Here is an 11,714-nt window from a genome sequence, read left to right on the forward strand (position 1 = left end):
GTTCATGGCCATAGACCAGCATTTAGAACGGTGCTTGGCTCAAAATTATTTGTTGAATGAATGAAAGCACATGACCATGCTCTGTTACACATGCTCTATGTTGAGAATGTTCATTTGTCCTTGTATCTTTCTTTTCTTGTCTAACATTTCCCTCTGTGCAACCCTTGGGCAATTCTTCCAAACAAATTGGAATCTTTATGGAGAACATGTCCAGAATCTTTAGCCAAAGGTTATGGGGTTTAATTGGAAAAGGTAAGTCAATGGTGAGCCCAGATATTTGCTTATTCAGAAATAAACAAAACCTTTGAATATCTTGCCTAGTCAGACTATAAAAGAATAAAAGCTGTCTATTTTAGGAACAGGCTTAGCCTTATAGAGCTATGTGAGTGTTATCTATTTCTAAAGTGTGTGTGTAGTGGGGTGGGAATGGAGATAGAGAACAAAATGACATAACGTGTCACACGTTATCATATATATAGAATTTCCACTAAAAAATGTTTCATCTGAATCTAATTGTGAGAAACAATCAGACAAACCCAACTTGAGGGGAATTCTGGCCTGGACTCTTTAAAAAGGAGTCAGAACATACATGAGAACCACCAGGAATTGCAGTAGAATTTAGAGATGACATTTTTTTTCTATTGCCTCCTATTTCCATTGTCTAGATTATGAAAATGAGGTAGCCAGGAAGTAGACTCATTTTCTCTAGAAATAAATTAATTTAATATAGACCATAGCAAAATCCCATTCATTATTTAATTACCAGGAACATCTCTCCTTGATTAGACTTTGTTGACTTCATTAGCTTAGACCAGAAGCCAAAGGAATGCAGCTGTCCCTGGAATATATGTTAGTGAGCAAATGGAATAAAAGCCGGTCACGTTGTACATGGAAGTTCTCTCTTTTTCTACTCCTAATCACTTTGCTCTCTGAGGCACTCATCCTCTGATAAGATATTGATATTTTGGAGATTTTCTCTACTCTCTCCGTTAACACCACTGTGCAAAGTGGTCCTGGCTATAGAATAAAGGGAATTTCTGTTGAGGAGAGGGTAGAGAGGTTTTCTCATGAGGCAAAGGAGGCTCCCACCAGTTCTAAAATACATTTCACCATTAGAATTCAAAGGTGGGAGAAGAGTAGGCAGTACCCTACCTTTTAAGCCTCTCATCCTACCATTGCCTTGGGAAGGTTAAAAACTTGTTATTCCATTTTAATACTCAGAAATATTACCAAGGTAGAGAGAGGAGTCAACCACAGAGTTTGGCTGGCTGAAGTGAGTTTAGATTACTTTTATTAATTAATTAATTCAACCCAGTTTTATTGAATTCCTGTTATAGTTAGAATTCTAGAAGATACAATTATAAGTGGAAGAGTGAAGGTCATGGAGAGGGGTTGGCAGTCATTACACAGCTAGTATAATTTATATAATTAGTTACTTATTTAGAATTGAGAAAAGAGCTAGGAGAGAGAAGAGTGCAGTGCTTTGAGAGCATATGACAGAGGACCTAATCCCATCCAATGAATGCAAAAATGCTTCCCCAAAGAAGTAGCATTGACCTGGGCTTTGGAGTCGAAGTAAGAGATGACCTGAAGGAGAGTGGTGGACAGGGGAGGGTATTCCCTGAGAGAAGACCAAAGTGGTGGGTCACAGAGTGCTTTGGGACATCTTGGCAAGTCAAGGTAAATAGAGGTCAGATGATACAAGGCCTTACAGAAAGGTTCAAGTTTTTGGTTTTAATCCTGGCAATAATGGGATGCCACCAAATAGTTTACACAGGTGAATTACACTGCAGAAGAGTGACCATAGAGATATTAAAAAATTACCTTTATAAAACTTTTATTATTTTCAAATGACATGATATTGCACATAGAAAACCCTAAAAACTCCACCAGGAAAATACTAGACTTCATAAATGAATTCAGCAAGGTAGCAGGATACAAAATCAACATCCACAAATCAATAGCATTTTTATACACCAATAATGAATTCTCAGAGAGTGAAACTAAAAAAGCAATCCCATTTACCACTATAAAAAAAAATTAAGATACCTAGGAATAAACTGAACCAAGGATGTAAAAGACCTGTACTTGGAAAACTATAGGACATTGAAAAAAGAAATAGAGGAAGATACAAACAAATGGAAATGTATACCATGTTCATGAATTGGAAAAATTAACATCATTAAAATGTCTATACTACTCAAAGCAATCTACAGATTCAACGCAATCACTATTAAAATTGACAGAGCTAGAAAAAATATTCCAAATATTTATATGGAACCATAAAAGACCCCAAATAGCTGCAGCAATCTTGAGAAAAAAGAATGCAGTAGGAGGGAGCACAATACTAGATATCAAGTTATACTACAAAGCCATTACTGCTTTATAATTAAAACAGCCTGGTACTGGCACAAGAACAGGCATATAGACCAATGGATTAGCACAGAGACCCCAGAAATTGACCCACACTATTACGGTCAATTAATATTTGACAAAGGTGGCAAGAACATATAATGGAGTAAAGAGAGTCTCTTCAACAAATGGTGCTGGGAAAACTAGACAGACACATGCAAAAAGATGAAACCAGACCACCAATTTATACCATACACAAGAATAAACTTAAGGTGGATAAAAGACTTAAATGTAAGGCATGAAACCATAAAAATCTTAAGAAGAATATAGGCAGCAAAATCTCAGACACTCACGTAACAATATTTTATGGGTATATCTCCCAGGACAAAGGAAACTAAGGAGAAAATAAACAAATGGGACTACATAAAAATAAAAAGTTTCTGCACAGCAAAAGGAACCACCATCAAAATGAAAAGGGAACCCATTGTATGGGAGAACATACTTGCCAATGATACATCTGATAAGGGGTTAATATAAAAAAATATATAAAGTACTCATAAAACTCAACAAAAGGATGACAAAAAATCCAATTAAAAAATGGACAGAAGACCTGAATAAACATTTATCCAAAAATGACATACAAATGGCCAAGAAACATATGAAAAAATGCTCAGTCACTAATCATCAGAGAAATGCAAATTAAAACCATAATAAGATATCACTTCATACCTGTCAGAATGGCTATCATCAAAAAATCAACAAACAAGTGCTACCAAGGATGTGGAGAAAAGGGAACACTGCTGGTGGGAATGCAGATTGGTGCAACCACTCTGATAAACAGTATGGAGTTTTCTCAAAAACTTAAAAATAGAACTTCTATTTGACCCAGCGATCCCACTTCTGGGAATATAAAAACCCCAAAACACCAATCAGAAAGAATATGTGCACCCCTATGTCATAGTACTGTTATTTACAATAGCTAAGATTTGGAAACAGCCCAAGTGCCCATGAGTAGATGGATGGTTAAAAACGCTATGTGCCGAAACCGGTTTGGCTCAGTGGATAGAGCGTCAGCCTGTGGACTGAAGGGTCCCGGGTTCGATTCCGGTCAAGGGCATGTACTTGGGTTGCGGGCACATCCCCAGTAGGAGATGTGCAGGAGATGGCTGATCGATGTTTCTCTCTCATTGATGTTTCTAACTCTCTGTCTCTCTCCCTTCCTCTCTGTAAAAAATCAATAAAATATATTTTTTAAAAAATTAAAAACGCTATGTGATATTTACTCAATGGTATACTATGCAGCTGTAAAAAAGAGAGATCTCTTACCCTTTGGGACAGCATGGTTGGACCTGGAAAATATTATGCTAAGTGAAATAAGCCAAACTGAGAAAGAAAATATCACATGATCTCACTTATTTGTGGAATCTAATAAACAAGATGAATTCACCAACAAAATAAAACCAAAAGCAGGGAGGCATGGAATAGACTGACATACCTCAATGTGGCGTTGAGGGGACTGGAAGAGATAAACCAAAGAACTTACTAGGTGCACCAGTTAATAATGCGGATGTTATAATAAAAGAAAACACGATAATTTCAAGAGAAACATCAAAAGTGTTTTATTCAAAGTAATGTCCATCTCTAGCTACACATTTCCCCCATCTTTCAGGTAATTTGTGGATACCGTCCCAATAGAACTTTTCTTGTTTTGAGGCAAACCATTCAGAGACCCAATTTTCCACTTCTTTGTACATTTTGAAGTGCTGCTCAGAAAGTGCATGTGCCATCTATCGGAACAAGAGGCAATCTGAAGGAGCAAGGTCTGGTGAATACAGTGGGTGGGTTAATACTTCCCAGGCAAGATCTTTTAACGTGTCTTTAACTGGTTTTGAAGTGTGTGATGGTGCGTTATCATGAAGCAAAATTACTTTGCTGTGTCTTCTGGCCCATTCTGGTCATTTTATGATCAAAGCATGGTTCAAGTTGATTATTTGTTGTTGGTAGTGATCAGTATTAACGGTTTTACCTGGTTTTAGAAGCTCATAATACACCACACCTTCCTGATCCCACCAAACGCAGAGCATTGTCTTTTTTCCGAAGTGACTTGGCCTTGCAGCCGATGTTGATGGTTGACCTGGATCAACCCATGATTTTGTGCATTTTGGATTCTCAAAATAAATCCACTTTTCATTGCCAATCACAATTCGATGCAAAAAAAGACTTTCTTTCATGCCATTGAAGCAACATTTTACTGATGACTTTTTGGTTTTTCACTTGTCTTTCATTCAGTTGATGTGGCACCCATTTTTCTTCCTTTGAAATCTTTCCCATTGCTTGTAAACGATCGGAAATTGTTTGCTGAGCAACATTTAATCTTTCTGCAAGTTGTTTTTGAGTTTATGCATCTTTATCCAATAATGCTTGTAATTGTTGGTCTTCAAACTTTTTTGGTTGACCTGGACGTTCTTTGTCTTTCACATCAGAATCATCACTTTTAAAGCATTTAAACCAGCGTTCACAAGTATCTTGAGATGGAGCATGTTCACCATAAGCTTCCCGAAGTATACAATAACTTTCAGCAGCACTTTTCTTCAAAATAAAGTAATAAATTAAAACTTCCCGCAAATGCTCTTTTTATGGCATGAAATTCGACATTTTTAAGTGTAAAAATGTCTATGATGTTAACACCATCACAAAATTTGGTATATGAAGTTTTGAAGCTTGTTGTCAATACAACAAAATAGCATACATATCAACATATGTGTAACTCCATCTATTGAAAAAAATCCACATTATTAACTGGTACATCTAGTATATATTTACTTGAGGCCCAGTACATGAAATTTGTGCACTGGTAGGGTCCCTAGAGGCTGCCAGCTGCTGGTCGGGTACTCCCTCCCTTCCCCTGGCTGCCTGCCAGCATCAGGGCCTCTCTCCCTTGCCCTGGTCACCTGCCGCCACCAGCCGGGGCCTCCCTCTCTTGCCCCGGCCACCTGCCAGCACCTCTGGCTGGGACCTCCCTCCCTTCCTCTGGCCGGTCAGCCCCCTGGTCGAACTCTAGGAAAAACTCTGGTCGAGGGGACAATTTGCATACTATGCTTTTATTATATAGGATATGCATAGCCCATGGACACGGGCCATAGAAAATGGGAGATATCTGTAAACTATCAACAATAAAAAATATATATTTAAAAAAGAAGTTATCTTTGTGCATTAACCTTTTTGTGCCATTCAGATGACTTGATTGGGATATGTTTTGAAAAGGAAAATTATTTAGGTCAAAGTATGTATTTTTATTGTTGTTTTTATTGTGGAAACTTTACACACATAAAAAATGGAGAGAATAACAAAATGAGTCTCCATGTGACCATTTCCCAACTTCAACAATAATCAATATATATATAGCCAATCACTTTTCATCCACACTCTCATGCAGGCACATCCAATCTTTAATGGATAATTTTGAAGCAAATTCTAGGCATCATTATTTTATCTGTAAATACTTCATTATGTATTCCAAAATGTAAAAATTTTTTTGTGTGTGTTTTTTTTTACCTTAACTATAATACCAAAGTTACATCTAAAGAAAGTAATGATTTTTAAGTATGGCTAAATATTCATATAGAGTGGTTTAAAAAATTTTTTAAGCTTTGTATACACAATTCTAAATTCCTTTTTGGAAAGTCTAACAAATTTATATCTTCACCAACCATGTCTAAGACTGACTACTCAATGCACCTTTATCAACATTGTATATTTTGTCTTACCTTTATCAATTTAATAAATAAAATGGTGTTTTGTTGATATTCAAATTTTTATTTCTTTTATTACCAGTGTGGTTGAACTTTTTTTCATAAGTTTATAAACTATTTCTCTTTCCTTTTTTTGTGCACTGACCTTTGAACATTCACCAACTGGAATTTTCATATTTTGCTGAGAGATTTGCATGAACCTTGTTAGAGATATGGCAAGTATTTTTCCCATCTGTTGCTCAGTAGAACCTTAGTACTGTCCAGAACCTTAGAATATCACCAAAAGAAACAAAGAAAGATACCTGAAGGCTAAAACCCCCTGGAGTCAGCTAGTCCTATGCCCACCCTGTACTTCAGCATTTTGTGAGTCACTCCAGCAACATCTCCACCAAGGAGCATTCTGGCTTCTGTTTAAACATTTCTAGTAATAGAAGCGTCACTATTTCAGGGACATCAATCTTGAATATGGGCTGTAATTATTGAAAATTGCCTTACACTGAGCTGACGTCTTTACACTGAACTCAGTAACTTCTACCAGGTTTATCAGGTAGAGCTACTCAAATGTCTTTCTCAGCAGATGATTTCCCTTTAAATCTTTGTGTGACATATAGTTTCCAACGTTCTCCAAACCAACATTCCAGTTTCTTCAACCACTCGTTTACTGTGCTGTCTACCTAAGCTCCACATTATTTTGGCCATTCCCTCCTAGCCACTCCAAAATCTAACCTTCTAATAAATTGTCTCCCTCTGACTCCTTATTGTTCCTCTACAAAATGGCTTATAGTACAAAAGGGATAATACTGTAAATCTTGCCCTCTTGCTCTGTAAAACTGATTATAATTCTTTTTTAAAATCCTTTAAAATAGACTCAATATGTAAGATAACTTTAACATGGAATCAAATTTTCAGAATTAGAAAGAGATCATTATAAATTATCTTATTTCATAATATGTATTAACCTGATATTTTCTATCAAATTAGAATTGTACAAATTACAAAACTGTGCAGGTGCTACACAAATCTAAGACATCAATTTACACTGTGTGCATGTTTGTGTTAAAGTATTGTTGTCAATATATATTTTCCTAGCTTTTAAGAATTCTGAAAAAAATTGGATTATAAAATATTTCCCCTTGTAGAGTGCTTAATGATTTTTTTAAAATCATAGAATGTAGCTATGGAAAGGACACCATTTGGTCCAATTCTCCTTCCCCAGTTCTCCAGGAAAAAAAAAAAAAGGAGGCTAAGAGGTTTTTCCAAAAACATATGGGGAGTCAGGAGCAGATTTCTAAAGCAGGAGTGTCAGTCAGCCAATCTTTTCTATGAATGTTCATAGGCATCTGAAGAGACTGGTCACAGAACCCCTTTTGATTCTAAAAAGCTTTTTTCTAGTCAAAGATATAGTAGGTGATAGAATCTGCCAAAGTAATTAAGGCAAAACAACAGGAGGGAAAATACCACTTTGGGATATTAATTATGAGGAACCTAGACAGAACTTTGTGGCAGATTGTATTTTCCAAAGATAGCCACCGTAATAAGTTCTTAAGGAGATCTTGTCAACAATAAATCCACAGATCTGTGAGGAATAATAGACTATTTTTTTAAGACATGAAAATTTAGAGTGGTATACTAAGCAGGAATAGAAAACTGCAACACACTTTCTAAACCACCCTCAATTTTTATTTGTCTTTTTTATAAACTGTTATCCAATGGATATGATTCATTAACAAAAATGCTAGGTAAAAGCATATAAAACTATATGGATTATTTAATCCCAATTTTTAAAGCCACTGCTCTCTTTTCCCAACTTATATATTTAGTTTGTGTGTTATATTTTAATCTTTGCCAGAACCTTCTAAATAAGATACTCCAATTCTTGCTTCACAGATGAAGTACTCTAGGCTGAAAGATAAGAGATGCTTACAGTAAGGAATAGAGCCAAATTCAGACCCACAGTTCTCTAACTAAATCTGGAATAATTTCTACTTTAAAGGCTGGTGAAAGGGGCAAGATATTATTTGGTCTGGGAAAAGCTCTGACTTTGGTTGGTCACTAAGAATTAGAGGTAAGTTGTGTCAATTTGTCACTACTAAATGGCAAAAAGAATAATGATCTGATAGGATTATTGTGAGAATTAAATAAGACAATCCATTTAAAGCAATAAATGAATTGCTCTGAACTTGACCTCCCAACAAGTTCTCCCATTCGAGTAAGCTGCTCTTCACACAAGCAGTATGGTCTCTTCCCTGCCCACCCCCCCCCCCTCGCCCCTTGGATTTGGCTGGTCTGGTGCCTTCTTTTTTTCCAGTTTCTAAAATTTTCATGAAGACATTTAAAAATTCTGGAGGAATACAAGTGTCATGTTTGGCTATTGCTGTGGAAATTATTAATTTGGCTGACACTCATTAACTATACTTCCCAAATAATCTCCATACTTACTGAACTCAAAATGCTCCCCTCCTCCCATTAAGAATACACTGTATTGACATATGAATGTATAGTTGGAATTGACTGAAATCTAATCATAGGAATGACCTCCAGCAAGTATTGTAATCAACTGAGGAAATTTTAAGTATGACTTCCTTATAGTGGACAGAATACACTAAAAATGACATTTTGGGACTTAGAAGCCCAAGTTTTAATAAGACTGGCAGTTCTGATTTCTTTGCTGTTGAAATGATCCCCCTAGGAATGCTGGAGACTGCCATACTATGAAGAAGCCCAAGTTACCCATATGGAGAAATTAGATGCCCTGGCCAAGAGCTTCTTCTGAGAGTAGTCTACTACCAATCTCCCTACTGAACACAATCACATAGAAAATTCTGGGCAAGACCAGCAGAAGGACTGCCCATCCAATATTCAGAATTTTGAGAAATAATGTTACTTTAAGCCACTATATTTTGGGGTGGTTGTTACTCAGCAGTAGGTAACTGAAACATTGTCAGATATTAATGCTCAATAAGTATAACTTTTTTACTATTATTCAAAAGACTATCCTAACTAATAATAGACAAACAGGGTAATTGACCATACCTTCGCTATGCCTCCCATTGGCTAATCAGTGCAATATGCAAATTAACCGACAACAAAGATGGCGGCTAATTTGCATACTTCAGGCAGATCCGGCTGTGCCGCCCCTCCTGGATCCTGAGCCGCTGGCCTGCCCCATCCGGGATCCGGGCCTGTCCTGTGTGGGGCAGGGCGGGCGGCAGCGCATTTTCTAGCGCAGGATCTGGGCCTGCTGTGTGCGAGGCCGCACAATTTCTGACTCTGAGAAGTGGCCTGGGGGCTGGGAGGCAGCTCCTCTGACCACAGCGCCAGAGTCCCGCTGCTCCACCAGGAGAGGAGCAGAGAAAGGTCGGAGCCTCCCTCAGGGTGACCCGAAATCCCCACCCACACCAGGCAGGCCGCTGGGCCTGTGCCTGGAGGACTCACCTCCAAGCCCAGCCGGTGGCCCTGTCGCAGCCATGGCACTCCTGGGTGCAGGCCCCAGTGGGACGCGGGGTGGCGGCGGGGGCACCTTGAGTCCTGGGCTCCTTGCCTGCCTTATGCGGCTTCCTCCTGCTTCAGGGCCTGCCCTCCACCGTCTCCTCCTCCCCAGCGCCCAGAGCAGCGGACCCACCGAGGGGGTGAATGGAGCAGCGGGGACTCCCGGGTGAAGGGTCGCCCTGGGGAGGAGTCCCGACACCTCCACACCCCGCTCCTGTTCAGCAACATCCCTGAGATTGCGCGTCTGCACTGTGGGCTGTGGGGCAGCATGATGGCGCAGATGGTGGAGAAGGCGAGGCGCACGTGGGCGCTGCTACAGCCTGGCGACCTCCTCAAAGGCTTCAAGATGTTCGGCTCCCTCTTCAAGCCCTATATCCGGTACTGCATGGACGAGGAGGGCTGCACGGAGTACATGCGCAGCCTGCTGCACGACAACGACCTCTTCCGGGCCTACGTGACGTGGGCCAGTGGCTGAAGCTAAGCGACAGGCTCTCCAAGCCCCACCAGCTGCTCACCAAGTACCCACTGCTGCTCAAGTCGGTGCTGAGGAAGAGGGACCAGCCGCGTGCCAAGGAGGCCGTCATCACCATGATCAGCTCCGTGGAGCGCTTCATCCACCACGTGAACGCGTGCATGCGGCAGCGACAGGAGCGGCAGCAGCTGGCGGCCGTGGTTAGCCGCATGGACGTCTACGAGGTGGTGGAGGGTAGCAACGACGAGGTGGACAAGCTCCTGAAGGAATTTCTGCACCTGGACCTGACCGCGCCCATCCCTGGTGCCTCCCCGGAGGAGACGCATCAGCTGCTGTTGGAGGGCAGCCTGAGGATGAAAGAGGGAAAGGACAGCAAGATGGATGTGTACTGCTTCCTCTTCACGGACCTGCTCTTAGTGACCAAGGCAGTGAAGAAGGCTGAGAGGACCAAGGTCATCAGGCCACCACTGCTGGTGGACAAGATCGTGTGCCGGGAGCTGCGGGACACTGGCTCCTTCCTCCTCATCTACCTGAACGAGTTCCATAGCGCCGTGGGGGCCTACATGTTCCAGGCCAGCGGGCAGGCTTTGTGCCGGGGCTGGGTGGACTCCATTTACAATGCCCAGAACCAGTTGCAGCAGCTGCGTGAGCAGGAGCACAGCGGGCAGCCAGCAGCACCTGCAGAGCCTGGAGGAGGAAGAGGAGGGTGGGGAGAGTAGCACTTCTGCCGCCAGCTTCCCCACCATCCTGTGCAAAAGCAGCAACAGCTTGGACTCCCAGCACTGCGCCTGGGATGGCTCCACAGAGACCCTGGCCATGGGGGTGCTGGAGCCCGGGGAGACGCTCTCCTCTCCCAAGTTCGAGGGCGGCCCCTTCAGCTCCCAGTCGGACGAGATGTCCCTCAGTACCACCGCCTCATCTGTCACACCGACCAGAGAGCTGCTGGTCCTGGGCCCCGGGGACGGCCTCTCCTGCTCCATGGACTCCGCCTATGGAACCCTCTCCCCCACCTCCTTGCAAGACTTTGCGACCCCAGCCCCTGTGGCGGAGCCAGCGCCCTGGCCCCTAGATTTACCAAAGGCCCTTTAACCCCGGCCTTCGCCCGGCTTCCGCAACGGAACCCTTGTCCAGTTGCTGCCCCGCCTGCCCCACTTGCTCAAGTCAAAATCTGAGGCCAGCCTCCTGCAGCTGCTGAAGGGGCAGCCACCCAGGGGCGCCCCCAGCCCCCAGCCTCAGCTTATCGAAACTCTGCTTGACACAGCCACCGGCTATAGGACGCGGGGCTCCCTCTCACAAGGGGAGTGTGGGGGGGACCAAGAGGTCAGCCATTCCCTGCCCCTGAGAGTGTCTCCTATCTATCAGCCACAGGGGTGGGCCCTTGGCCTGGCACCACCCACATCCCTCGCTACCCACCCCTGGTGCCACCCACCCCTGGTTCCCCTTTTGCCATCAGGAAATGGGAGCCTGCTGGCTGGGGAAGGGACCGAGAGATGGTCAGTGCATCTCATAGTGACTGGTCCAGCGGTCATGCTGGTCATTCAGGTCGTTCCACTGTTAGGGTCAATTTGCATATTACCCTTTTATTATATAGGACTAGAGGCCTGGTGCACGAAATTCGTGCACTGGGGATGGGTGGGGGGGGTCCCTTA

General features: G+C 42.1%; 1 pseudogene; it reads left to right on the forward strand.

Annotated features, from left to right (window-relative positions):
- The first annotated feature begins 232 nt into the window (after window positions 1-232).
- LOC102436146 overlaps window positions 233-11,714 on the forward strand; it is a 66,174-nt pseudogene continuing 54,692 nt past the window's right edge.

The sequence above is a fragment of the Myotis lucifugus genome, unplaced genomic scaffold, assembly GCF_000147115.1.
Source record: "Myotis lucifugus unplaced genomic scaffold, Myoluc2.0 scaffold_50, whole genome shotgun sequence".
Lineage (NCBI taxonomy): Eukaryota > Metazoa > Chordata > Mammalia > Chiroptera > Vespertilionidae > Myotis > Myotis lucifugus.